Source organism: Mirounga angustirostris, unplaced genomic scaffold, assembly GCF_029215605.1.
Source record: "Mirounga angustirostris isolate CCGP_5_RB_7025 unplaced genomic scaffold, mMirAng1.0.hap1 SCAF_5, whole genome shotgun sequence".
In the NCBI taxonomy this organism is placed as follows: Eukaryota; Metazoa; Chordata; class Mammalia; order Carnivora; family Phocidae; genus Mirounga; species Mirounga angustirostris.
The window spans coordinates 91,623,476-91,638,115 of record NW_026991713.1 but is presented as its reverse complement, the minus strand read 5'-3'; positions in this window follow the sequence as shown (position 1 = coordinate 91,638,115).

The following is a 14,640-nucleotide window of genomic DNA, read 5'->3' as shown; positions in this document are numbered from 1 at the left end:
CTCCCGCGTACGGGATTTAGGCCGCTGCGGTGGAGAACCTTTTACAACCCGCCCCCCACCCCCACCCCCATCCACCCCGGTTTCGGCTCTCCCGTACCTGGGCGCCAAACTTCCAAGCCTCTGGATTCCTCTCGAGCTTTTTTGGCTCTCCGCCCTAAGGTCTACCTCCAGTACGTACTGCATAGACATGGTTCAAAATCTGTAGCCCCCGCCCCTAGAGACACCTGATTGCGGCATCTCCACCGACGTATCCTGGTTTGTCTCTCCCTCCACTCTATTACCTCTCACCTAGACGATTGGAAAGCCATCTTAACTAGTTTTCTCCTTACTACTTCCTTTCCTTTAATCAGTTTTAATCACAAATTCCACGTTAATTTCCCAAAGCGTGGCTTTGCTCTTTGGGTCCTTCAGTCAAAATCTCCTAATCAATTTCATTACCATTCGTTGAGTGCCTGTTTCTCGACAAGTATTTTACAAATATCATTCTCTACTCCTCACACCGCTAAACATACATATTTTATGGCCATTTTACAAAGGAACCTGATACCCAGAATAATTAAATGACTTTCCTAAGGTCGAAAACCAATGTGCGGCCTGGCCAGGATTTGAATCCTGTCCCGGTCCTTGCCCCTGTCACTTTATGGGGCTCCTTGGTGGCTCAGTTAGTTGAGCTTCTATTCTTGGTTTCGGCTCAGGTCATGATCTCATTGGCCGTGGGATCGAGGGTGTGGGGGGGGCCCTCCCTGTTAGGCTCCGCGCTCAGGGGGGAGTCTGCTTGAACATTCTCTCCCTCTGCCGCTCCCCCCACGCGCAGGCATGTGGGCTTGCGCGCGCGCTCTCTCTCTAATAAATAAATATTAAAAAAAATCCGTAACACTTTTATTTTTCCCTGTCACCTGACCTCTTACAGATCCACATATGTCCGGCGTGTGGCACTACTTGCCAAATACCCTCTGTATGTTCCTGTCCCCTGCACCACAGAGATGCCTCCACCGGGACGTCCCCGCCTCCCCCCCACCCCCGGCCGTTGCACCCCCTGGTATTTGACTTCTCTGAAAGTCCAACGTTCATTGGGTCTCCAGAAACACTGTGTGGGCCTTCTGTCTGAACTCACCTACCATTTTGTTTATTCAAATGTTTCTCCCTGTATGAGGATTTTATATGCATGTTTAACTCCCTCATTATATTGTCCTCTGGAATTGTTAACCTAGTTGATAGCTGCATTTGTGCAGGCTGCTCTGAACCAACCCTGAGGGACTTTTGCTGTGCCTGCTTCTGACAGAGGGGACCTTGAACCTGAGCCAGATAGTGGGAATCAATAATGGTGATACTGATGACTTATAGTTTTGTGGTAACAGATATTAACTTTATTAACTATGTATAAAAAAGATTTACTTTTGACTAATGCTTGTTGATTGCTATAAAATAAATGGCTCTTTAATTATTTTATATTTTCTTGACTCTAAGATGACAGTGATTATGCATCACTGTTATTTTATGTGCCACCGAGAAAGAAAACAAATGCTACCTAGTATGCTATGACATTTCATTGATTTGAAATCATCCAGAGACATTAAAATGTGAAATAGCCTTCATAAGAGATTGCATGCTGCTTTGTAAGAGTTCTTGAGTCTTTCTTCCTCACAGCTATGTCCCCTTTATCAAAAACTACTCTACCAAAGGGCAAAGATTTATTTTTCTTTATCTTTACCCTCACCCAGGGGTTGCTCAATAACTGTCCAATAATTAACAAAACTATTCTTTTTTTAAAAAAAGATTTTATTTATTTATTTAATTTAGAGAGAGAGTGTGTGGGAGGAGGGAGAGAGGCAGAGGGAGAGGGAGAGAATCTCAAGCAGACTCTCACTGAGCATGGAGCTTGACACGGGGCTGGATCTCAGGACCCTGAGATTGTGACCTGTGCTGAAATCAAGAGTTGGACTCTCGGGGCACCTGGGTGGCTCAGTCATTAAGCATCTGCCTTCGGCTCAGGTCATGATCCCAGGGTCCTGGGGTTGGGCCCCGCATCGGGCTCCCTCCTCTGTGGGAAGCCTGCTTCTCCCTCTCCCATTCCCCCTGCTTGTGTTCCCTCTCTCGCTGTGTCTCTCTCTGTCAAATAAATGAAATATTAAAAAAAAAAAAAAGAGTTGGACTCTCAACCGACTGAGCCACCCAGGTGCCCCAAAACTATTCTTTTTTTTTTTTTTTAAAGATTTTATTTATTTATTTGACACAGAGAGAGAGATAGCGAGAGAGAGAACACAAGCAGGGGGAGTGGGAGAGGGAGAAGCAGGCTTCCCGCCGAGCAGGGAGCCCCATGCGGGGCTCGATCCCAGGACCCTGGGATCATGACCTGAGCCGAAGGCAGACGCCTAACGACTGAGCCACCCAGGCGCCCCCCAAAACTATTCTTGATATTAGATCTAATCATCTATTTTAGTTACTAAAGTAGTCACAGCGAAATGGGGCCTATTACTCAGCATGGTCAAGTAGCAAAAACATTTGGGAATCAGAAGACATAGGGTCAGATGATCTGGATTCCAATTTGGCTCTGTCCTACTAGTGTGATTAGAGTCTCCTCTGCAAATTCCTAAACCTCTGCAGGTCTCAGTTCCTACATCTGCAATGTTGGGGTAATAATGCCCCCTCAGAGTGCTGTTGGCAGGATCAAAATTGCTCAGGCACTTAAAACCACTGTGTACACTGTTAAGGGCTGGACCCTCCCCACTCCCAGGGTCAAGTTGGTTCTACGACCAAGAACTAAACCCAGTTGCTTCAAGAACATCGCATGGATGCGTCATTTTAAAGCACAGATTATTAGGAGTTTTATCTGAAGACCTTGTTTTTTTATTTTTTATTTTATTTATTTATTTTTAAAGATTTTATTTATATATTTTACAGAGAGACACAGCGAGAGAGGGAACACGAGCAGGGGGAGTGGGAGAGGGAGAAGCAGGCTTCCCGCCGAGCAGGGAGCCCCATGCGGGGCTCGATCCCAGGACCCTGGGATCATGACCTGAGCCGAAGGCAGACGCTTAATGACTGAGCCACCCAGGTGCCCCATCTGAAGACTTTGATATGTTGCGAGATACTTCCCTTTGCAATTTATTAGGTATTAAAAATGAATAATGTTGGCTGTGTGTGTACTGCAGACAAAAGATACTGTATGTATTATTTATACAGTGGTTTTGAGGGCAAAATGTTATGATGAAGCAGAATTTGGTAGGAAAAGGATAATGATAACTTATACTCCTTGAGGGCTGGATATGAGCCAGTAAACATCATGAGTGCTCTATTTGGTTCATCTCATTTAACCTTGACCCTAACCCTGGGAAGAAGGTACTAGTACTTCCCTAGTGTTGTAGATTAGGAAATTGGGGCATAGACAGGCTAGGTACTCTACGTAGGAGTGGGCAGCTAGTAACAGTGAGGGTAGGGTTCAAACGCAGGTACTGTAGGGTCAGAGCCATGCTGCTCTTAATGCTTCTCTAAGCATCTAGGGCAGTCGAGCAGGAAGTATGACCCCCAACTTCCAAATCACCAAGTGCTGAAGAAGGCAGGGAAGAAGGCACTGGGGGACTTGATGGTTAATCAAGGCAATGGCTGCAGCTAGCTGCTTGTTGTTTCCCTGGAAATGAGACCAGGAAGAGAGATGAATTCAAGAGATCAGGGGTGGATGTGGGGGTTGAGATCTACAGCAGAGGAACCCACTCAAAACATGGAGTTTGATGGGAGGCACATTCAGAGGCAGAGTTTACCTAGGCCAAGAGTGAAGTAATGCAGGTAGTAATATTTACGTGTAAGACAGGATAAAGCAGAGCTCTATCGTCCAAAATTAGACATCCTACTATCGTCCTACTCACCATTTACAGAGAGAAGAGAACAAGACCAGGAGCTGTGGAAAGAGAGGCTGGTGAAGGAGTATGGTAGGGAGAGAGAATTCAGTTGCTGAGGAGAGAGGAAGATTTGGAGGAAAGCCACTTGAAATGGAAGGTTTGTTTGTTTGTTTGTTTTTCTGATACTTATTATAATTGCCTCTTCCTTTTTTGGAGGAAATGTTCATTAAGCCAACCTACTTTCTCAGGTCAGTGGGTCACATGGGAAGTCAAGAGTTGAGCCTGACCTTAATTAAAAGGAAGTGAGTGAGGTTCAATGACTTTGGATAACATTTGATTGACCTTGAGTTTTATTTTTATTCTTCCTTTGAATTGAAGCCCCAAAACATGCTCTACACTGAGGTTGTACAATATAAAATCTTTCCCCCCAAATTGGACAAAATAATGGAAACTCGTTCCATTGTTGTATGTTATTGCAATCAGGCATGAGGAGCCATTTTGCTTTTGATCCCCCCACCCCTTTCAGAATGGGCTTTAATTTATTGTTTTAAAAATCACTAGCACATTAAAAAATTGGCATTTTACTTAAATGTTCACGACGAATATGCTAACAATACCACTAATAATATCAGTGCAATCAATGAAGACAGCTCCTAACATCTTTGGCATCTTTACTATGTGACAATTATAACTTTGTTTCCTCTGAGAAAAAGCCACTCTGAAAAGCAGGTAAATCAAGTTTCTGAGCCTTAAAAGGTGAGGCTGAGAATTAGGCTCAGGACTGTGGTGTCTCAGGGGAGAGATGTAGGTTGGAGAAATAGATATGAAAGTCATCAACATCTTCTGCTCCTCATGGGCACCTTGGAAGTGATGAAATGGCTCAGGTAGAGTAGGCAGAATAAGAAAAGAGAGGCTGGACAGGACACTGAGGAATGCCAACATTCGATTGCACTAAGGAGAATGAGAAAACGTTGTGACATCAGGAGGGGAAATCCATGGAGCCACTGAGCCAAGAAGTCAAGAGAACAGTATGTCTCCAGAAGGAGTGATGGACAGTGTCAAATGCTGCTAAGGAGTCAAGTATGAAAGGGACTGGAAAGCATCCATTGGGTATAGCAACAAGAATGCCTCTGATCTTGGGGCGCCTGGGTGGTGCAGTGGGTTAAGCTCTGACTTGTGATTTCGGCTCAGGTCATGATCTCAGGGTCAAGGGATTGAGCCCCGAGTCGGGCTCCACACTCAGTGCAGAGTCTGCTTGTCCTTGTCCCTCTGATCCTTCCACTGATCTCTCTCTCTCTCTCTCTCTCAAATAAATAAATAAATAAATAAATAAATAAATAAATAAATAAATAAAATCTTAAAAAAAAAAAGAATGCCTCTGATCGCAAGAACAGTTATGATGCTTGAGAGGTGCATAAATCAGACTGAGTGACCCAAGGAGGATGTGGATGGTAAAGAAGTAGATGACACAGTTTGATTGTTAAAAAGAGGAGAGTAATACCCAGCAGCTGAACGAGGAGGGAAGGTCTGGATACATTTTTTTTTTTTTAAACATGGGAGGGGCTGAAGCAAGTCTGAATTTTGAAAAGGAGCTAGGAAGAAGGAAGATGTTAAAGATTCAAGATTGAGGTGGTCGACTGATATTTCTGAGGAGTTAAAAATAGGTGTGAATCAGACCATTCTGAGGAGGCTGGACGTTATCTTCCATCCTACAAAGAGGGAAGGAGGAAAAGATGAATATAGGTGTCTATGCATTTGTAGGTTGCAGGTGGGCTCATGTCAGAAGGTTTTTCTTTTCTCTGCGAGCAGGTTATGAGAATCACGGCACAGGTACAGGACAGAGCAGGCTCCATTCTTTCCCTATAGGCAAGGCATCGGCCAGTCAAACAGTAATTGGCAAAACGGTCTCCAGCTTGCATCAGAACACAGTTGTGTGCACTACTAAGAAGGCTAGAATGTATGGACCAGGACGTGGGGATCTATTCCACTAAGATTTTTACCTGGGATGGCCAAATAATCAGTGTTCCTGCCTCCCATTAGCAGAGAGTGTCATCTGGTGCAACTAAGATTCTTTTGAGTGCAGGCCCAAGAGCCTGAGGCTCAGAGAGGAGGGAGCTCCCTCCTCATTACCTTCTTCCCCGATCTGCGCAAAGACTGCGTCCCGGGTCAGCCTTTCTCATCCAGGACAACCTACTGGGAGTTTGCCTGTGCACATGTTCCAACCTCAGGGGAGACCCCCTCTGCCTCCTCTTAGAACACAGCATAGAATCAGTCCCACAGATATTCACCAGGGAATTGCTTCCTTGCAGTTTTGCTTCCAGATTACAAAACAAAAGGTCATTTCCTCTAATTTTCAACACTTCTTAAGGTCTGGTTTGTTTAGTCTTATGTTCATTTCGCACATGTTTATTTAATGCCTACTCTGGTCTCAGGTAGGCTCCCATAGTGGAGCAGTGAGCAAGACAGACAAAAACTTTGGTTTCTGGAGTTTATTTACATTTCAGTGTGGGAGACGTGGTAAATAAATGCACTGATAAATACATAATAGGGCAGGGGGTGTGTGTTGAGGCAGATATGTGTCAGTGTGTGCCACTTTAGATAAGGTGATGACATTTGAACAGAAACCCAAAGAAATGAGGGAATCATTGAGATAGCTAGGGGAGAAGTTTTTAAGCCAGTGAGAAGAACATGTGCAAAGGTCCTGAGGTAGGAAAGCACCTGGTATGTTGAAGCAAGTGAGGAAGACAGTGTGGCTGGAGGTGACTGAGAAGGGGAAGGGGTAGTAGTTTCAAGAGTGGCTACAGGCATGGGCTCTTCTAGAGCCAAGCTGCCCAGGTTCAAGCCCCAGTTCCACCGCATACAAGTTAGGTGACCACAGACAAGTTATTTGTCCTTTCTGGGCCTCAAGGTTCTCATCTGTAAAATGACGATGATGATAATACCTACCTCATAGGCTTTTTATAAGGATAAGTAATTGGGAAGCCCCTAGAACAGTGCCTGACACACAGTAAGTGCTCCGTAATGAATCTTAAACCCAGAAAGAAGAAAAATGACTTGAGATGGTATGATGGTTAATTTCATGTGGGAACCTGATTGAGTCATGGGAATATGCGGATATTTGCCTCAGCATTATTCTGTGTGTGTCTGTGAGGGTGTTTCTGGAGGAGATCAAGATTTGAATCAGTAGCCCAGGAAACCAGATTGCCCTCCCCCATGTGGGTGGGTCTCGTCCAATCTGGTAGAGGCCTGAATAGAACAAAACGAGGGGTAAGGGAGAATTTGAGATCTTGCCTGGTTTTGAGCTGGAACATTGGTCCTTTCCACTCAGACTAGAACTTATACCGCTGGCTCTCCTGGGTCTCCAGCTTGCAGACAGCAGAACGTGGGACTTCTCAGCCTCCATAACCACATGAGCCAATTCCTTATAATAAATCTCTATATATGCAATATACAGAATTAGATATGATAAGATTATATATAAATGTAAATTTAAATAAATAGACATTTAAATAAAGACATAAATTTATATAATTTGTATAAGAACACTGCCTGATACAGATGGGGTGCAGAGCAGATCATGTAGGACCTTAGAGGTCATTCATGTTCATGGTAAGGACTTGGGTTTATTCTGAGGAGAATGGGAAGCCAGTGGAGGTAGGGGCAGGGGCAGAAGCAGGGAGGCCAACTAACAGGCCCTTGAGGTAATTAACATAGGTAAGGGGTATTGATGGCTCAGATAAGGGTGGGGGCTTCGGGGATGGTGAGATATGGTTGGGTTCTAGGTGAACTTGAAGGTACGGCTAATAGGATTCTGCTGGTGAAATGGAGTGTCAGGCATTGAGGATGACTTGACTTGAAGGTGTTTGGCCCAAGCAACTGGAAGAATGAGGAACCTTAAAAATACAGTTATGTAGGGAGCACCTGGGTAGCTCAGTTGGTTAAGTGTCCGACTCTTGATCTCAGCTCAGGTCTTGATTTCAGGGTCATGGGTTCAAGCCCCGCATTGGGCTTTGTGCTGGGTGTGGAGCCTACTTAAAAAAGTTAAAAAAAGAAAAATACAGTATATAGTACAGCAGCAGTTACTATCTTTATGGCCCTTCTTCAGGAGTGAGGCTGCAGATGAGGTGCAGACTTAGTCTGTCCTGCACGCTTCTTTGCCTCTTAGCAAAGATACTCACCTCTTGGTTGAAATTGCTCAAGTAAGGACAAATATATCCCGCAGCCAACAATCATTAGTTTTTCGCTATAGGACAAAGTTCATACTTAAAAATGGACGTTGTTTTTGTTTTCTAAAGGAGATGTTGTGCACAGACAACCTCAGCTCATACAACTGACAGCCCATTTTGCCAGTGTTCCCAGTCCTTTGGTTCCTGGGAGCCCCAGTTTCCCAAATCCCAGTAAGGGTATCTGAATATTTTACGGCCCATTTCCAGCCAGGAGTTAAGCTCTTCTGCCCACCAGCTAGCTGTCAGAGCAAGGAGCACATGGTCTTGCCCACTTCAGCCCCGAGGTAATGACAAAGAAGGTCTATCTTCTTCCACCATACACCTCAGCCTCCTGAGCTGGCGCCTGGGTATTTCCATGCCAGGAGCAGTCTCAGCCCAGGCCTCGGGGGACTTTGTTATGCTAATGTTTTGGAGCTCCGCCCCAGCTCTTCTCCTTGCCTGGTGTCAAGATCTTAGTGTCTGGAGAGCACACAGCACAGCTACCACCTGCAGCGGAAGGAGACCGTGTGTGTGTACATGTCAGGAAAGTGAGGATCCAGCAGTTCATAAAAAAATTCATGAGCTCTCTGTGTCAGGTGCTGGAAATAGAATAAGGACCTTGCCTGTGATGCTTCTCCCCCATCATGGAACTCCATGCTTGTAAGACACGGTAAGAATTTATAATCCCTGGTCAGAGATTGAATGAGGCTTAAGAGATATAGCAACCAATTGCATTGTATGGTCCTTCTTTGGACCCTGATTTGAATAAACTAAAGGTTAAAACATTTTTTCTAAATAATTCAGAAAATTGAACCCAGGAATCACTGTCCATTTTGTTGGGTATAAATTAATGGGTCTCTCTCCACCAAGAGTAACAACACAGTGGAGAACATGGACAATCCCTTCCTCAAATGATCAAAATTAACATCTCCAACAAGGCATGATGTGCCTCTGGATTGATACGCTGAGAACAGAAAATCACCCATGTGGCATTCCAGCCAAAGATTTGTAACCTGAATCTAACGGTAAAGATATCAGAAAAACCCAAATGGAAGAAAAGTCTATAAAATTACTGGCCTGTATTCTTTTAAAATGCCAATATCTTAAAAGACAAGAAAATGCTTAAAAAGCTGAACCAGATTAAAGGAAACTAGGGAGACATGACAGCTAAATGCTGTCTGGTGATTGTGGACCAGACTCTGTTCTAAGAAATGGTATAAAGACTCTGTACTAAGAAATGCTATAAAGAATATTAGTGGAATAATTTGTTTAAATTGGAATAAGGACTGTAGATTAGATAAATGTATCAGTGTTAAAGTTTCTAGAACTGATAACTGTATTGTGGTTGTGCAGGAGAATATCCTTGTTCTTAGGAAAAACACACTGAAGTAAGAAGGGGGCAGGCGACATGATATATCCAGCCTACTGTCAAATGGTGTGGAGATAAATGGTGGCAGGTATGCACACTCACCCACATAGCCTACTTCTTTCCCCCAGTACGTTAGTGCCTTCCTCCTAGTTTACTATGCCCCAGCCACACTGGTCGTCTTTGTACTCTTCAAGAATCAGGGCCTTTGCATTCACTATTCCCCTGCCTGGAATGTTCTTGCCCCAGAAATTCACTTGACTGGCTCCTTCTCATCATTCAGGTCTTGGATAACCTCTTCAGAGAAACTTTCCTTGACTACCCAACCTAAATGTTCCCTCTCCCCCAGAGCACTTATCATTATTGGAAAATATTTAATTAGTTGATTTCTACACTTTTCCTTCTTTATTCTACCTCTTTCCACTAGTATGTACATATCACGAGTGGAGGAACCTTGATTAGGACTCTGTCTCTAGTACGTAGTGTCAGAAACATAAGTTCTCAATATGTTTTTTGAATAAATGAAGGTGGGAGGGGTAGGATTATAGAAGGAAAGTTGGCAGTATGAACACAGTTATTGGAGAGACTGTGTGTGTGTGTTATTCCATCCTATACCAAGTACATTTTTTCTGGAAGGGAGAAGGAAAAAGTTGTATAAAACTTGCTTGTTTGAAGCTTAGAGGTTGATCATAATCAGCAATTTTGGAGAAAAAGAGGAATCAAAAGAAAGGAACTTTATTGACATATCCATAACTCAATTGTAATGTCAGCAATTTCTTTTTGATGACAGAATCTATATTAAGATTGCAGCTAGAATGGTTAAAGGATCTAGTTCCCAGTTACATCTACATGGAATGGTTTGTCCTTTGTTTTGGGAAATTTCCCTTCCATCTTAGCCTGTTTAGAACAGTGTTATAATTTCCCCATTCAATGGTATCAACACCTGGCTGTCATCTTTGGCTCTCTTTAGCTTCATTTCCTGGTGATTCCTCTCTTCCAATACTTTGATATGTGGACCTGTGATGTGGATCTGAGTTGCTCATAGTGTGTTCTTTGCATCTCCTGTATTTCCTGCATCAACGCAGATTCCTTGGCTCAAAATCAGAATCTCTGGGAGGGGACAACAAGAAAACAGTTAACTTTTTAAAAATTTCATATTTTTTTTGGACTAAAGTATACATTTCAAAAATCCAAAATGTGGGGCTCCTGGACTGTAGGTTAAGCATCCGACTCTTAGCTCAGCTCAGGTCTTGATTTCAGGATAGTGAGTTCAAACCCCGATTTGGGCTCCACACTCACTTAAAAAAAAAAAAAATCCAAAACATACTGAAGGATATGTAGTAAAGAGTTTCCTTCTAGCCCCTGTTTCTCAGCTACCCACTTCCCTTTCTCAGAAGTGTATATTGTTATATTATTTTCAGGTATATTTTCCAGATTTCTTTTTGTACATAGAAAAATACACGTATATATTCTTCTCTGCACTTTTATTACATAAATGGCAGCATACTATACTCATGGTTTCTGTACATTGTTTTCTTTTATGTGCTAATATATCTTAGAAATCATTCCATATTGGTATATCAGGAACATCTCCATTTTTCCCACAGCTGTGTAGATTCCCATGTGCAGATGTGCCATGCTTTACTTAAGTTGCAAATCAATAGACATTATATTTTTATATATCAATAGACATATTACATTTATACCACCTTTTGATAAGGAGAACAATGCTGCAATGAATAACCCCCTACACATATCATTTCCCACGTGTGTAAGTATATCTAAAGAAAAATTCCTGGGCCAAAGGATATATACATTTTAAGTCTTGATAGCTGTTGCTAAATTATCTTCCACATAGGTTGGTAAATTCACCACCTAGTTGAATTGTGATAGTTGAATGTGATTTCTTTTTTGGAAAGCTGTAAATCACTGATTCAATTTCTTTAATAGAGATGGGGCTATTCAGGTTATTTGTTTCTCTATGCATGAGTTTTGGTGGTTTGTATCTTTCAAGGAATTAGTCCATTTCATCTAAACTGTCAGCTTCTGGGGCACAGAGTTGCTTATATACTTCTTTATTATCTTTTTGGTGTCTATGGGATCAGTAGTGATGACTTCTCTTTCATTTCCAATGTTGGTGATTTGTATCTTCTTTCTTTTCTTCTTAGCTGGGCTAGAGGATTATCAACTTTATTGATCTTTCCAAAGAACCGGTCTTTGGTTTTGTTGATTTGCTCTATTGTATGTCATCAATTTCTGTTCTAATTTTTATTATTCTTCTGTTCTTCTTGCTTTAGGAGTACTCTTTTTTTCTAGTTTCCTAAGGTGAAAGCTTAGGTTATTGACTTTAGATTTTTCCCCTTTTACAACATAGGATTAAATTTCTCTGTAAGCACTGTTTTCGTTGCATATCCCAAATATTGATGATTTGCATTTTCATTTTTGTTTAGTTGAAAATATTTAAAAATTTCTCTTGAAACTTCTTCTTCGGCCCATGTGTAATTTAGAAGTGTATTACTTAATTTCCAAGTATTTGGGGGATTTTCCACCTATTGTTCTGTTGTTGATTTTTAGTTTAATTCCACTGTGGTCTGAGAAATTCCTTTGTACGATTTCTATTCTCTTAAATTTGCTAAGGTGGGTCTTATGGCGCAGAATGTGGTCTTTCTTAATGAGTGTTCTCTGTGGGCTTGAGAAGAATGTGTATTCTGCTAATGTTGGATATAATAATCTATACATGTTGATTAGATCAAGTGATAGTGCTCTGCAAGTAAACCGTATCCTTATGGATCTTCTGCCTGCTTGATCTATCAATTACTAAGAAGAAAGTGTTGAAGTCTCCAACTATAATAGTGGATTTGTCTGTTTCTCCATTCAGCTTGGATGTGAACATGTTTACATTAGTATATCTTCCTAGAGAATCAGCCCCATTGTCATGTAGTGTTCCTCTTTATTCCTAAAATTTTTCCTTGTTCCGAAGTCTGTTTCTCTAAAATTAATATAGCTCCTCCAACATTCTTTTCATTAACATTAGCATTATCTATATCTATCTTTCTCCATCACTTTACTTTTAATCTAACTGTGTTTTTATAATTAAAGTGGGTTTCTTGTCTTGTAAAGAGTACATGGTTGGGCCTTGTTTTTCTTATCTACTCTGACAGTCTCTGTCATTTAACTAGTGTATTTATGAATATATTTAGATGAATATCAACTATGTTTATAACTGCTTTCTTTTTTTTTCAGGCTTAGAAAGGTAAATTAAACTGGGATACGATGAGGATCGCCATCCCTGCCTCTTTTAATTCTTTGAAGGTGGAACTAATTTCTGTAATTCTTCACAGTCTGTGGTATTTCTTATGATATACTGTCATGGCTAACAGAGGAGGCAGGTGATTTCAGAGGCTTCTTCTTGGCCATTTCTACCACAATGACTTTAATTCAACAGGTCAAGGGAAAAAATTGAGGGTATACCCGGTGTTTAAGTATAGTCATCCCAAGGATGTACTTAGGGACCTGACAACCACTGGTAGGTTCATGGACCCATTGTACCCACTGTGAGATGGACTTGGGCTGGGACCCCATTGTCTCCTGGCTTTCAGAAGCTTCTCCTGTAGCCTAGGCATTATGGTGGCATAATGCCCTGGCATCAGTATCAGGCCAGACCGTGTGTCTAATAGCCTTCAAAAAATCTGGGTATTCCCCTTGCCCTAGTATTTCTAGAAAATAACTTAGGTTCCTCTACAGTCAGTAAGCTCTGGGGCTCAGAATTGCCCTAGATCTGAAAAATGAGATTGCAAGTACCCATTGTGGTGAGTAATATCTACTTTGTACTCACAAGCTTTCAGTTTTTGTATGGTTATATAAACCAAATAATATTCTAATCTGTTGCTCATCTGTATTGTTCCTGGTAACACCACAGTCTATTAGCCATTGCTGCAGGTCCTGACAGGTCAAGGGACCTCGACTAATTCCAGCCTTGGTCTGCATTACAGTAATTGTGTTCACCTTGAGTTTTAAGATTAGGTGCCACCATCTGGCCTCTGCTATTCTGGAATCCTATCACCCCAGTTGAAAATAGAGAGCCCAGGGCGCCTGGGTGGCTCAGATGGTTAAGCATCTGCCTTCGGCTCAGGTCATGATCCCAGGATCCTGGGATCGAGTCCCGCATCGGGCTCCCTGCTCCTTGGGAGCCTGCTTCTCCCACTGCATCTCTCTCTCTGTCTGTCTCTCATGAATAAATAAATAAAATCTTAAAAAAAAAAAAAAAAAGAAAATAGAGAGCCCAGTTTCATGGCAGAATCTCCTGCAGTCCACTGTGATGTACAGAGGACAGTTACTACTGAACTTCTTGAAGATCCTGGTGCCCCATCACAAGTGTTATCTCTTACCGCTCTTGTGATGGGAGTGCCCTCTGGTCCTTCCTGGGGAACCTAGTTAGGCAACAGGTTCTCGGATTCATATACCAATCATTCCAACATCTATACCTTCCTGAACTTCCTAACACCTTCCTCAATACTCTGTCTGGGCAATTTCAGCATTTTTATCTCATGGCAGACCAACATTGTGTCCAAGCTTCAAGGAGTCATCCCAACAGCATTTGAGGACTGACTTCAGGTGTCTCTATCAGAACAGGAGCCCCAGTTCATAAAAGAGTGCTCCCTTGTCAGTAATTGCTTCTTATCCTGCCTTAAATTCTTCTGTTCCCATCTAACATCTTTGAGCTCCACTCCCACACATGCCCTAGTTCCTGCTGGTATATGTTGGCCAGGTATTTAAATTCACTCTATACAACATGTTTCCAGGGGAGGAATTACCCATTTGGGTTGTGCTGTCATTTTTCCCTAGTCATTGGTTGAAGAAAGTTAGAAAAGATGGAGCCAGATCTTGAGAGGGATAAGCACCATTTTGTGATGTACCTCCCTCAGCTGGGGTCTTTGGGGAGCTTCCAATTGAATGGAGGCTGTTCTCTTTTAGCAAGGGGGAGGGAGCTCATACAACCGGGAGGATTAAGAGCTATCAGGGTTCAAGGTTGTTAGGCTTATGTACCCTGATATCCCTGTCCTAGGTCTCTGATTCTCACTCTCATCATATCAGGTCCTTGACCTTCATATGAGACCTGTTTAGGCTGTTGTTTAGTATTCTTTGAGCTCTGCTAGCCTAGTAAAGAAATCCTGGACTTGATTTTCAGCAGAGTCTGCCCGCTGTGGCAACAAAGTATAAGCACCTCTTTAAA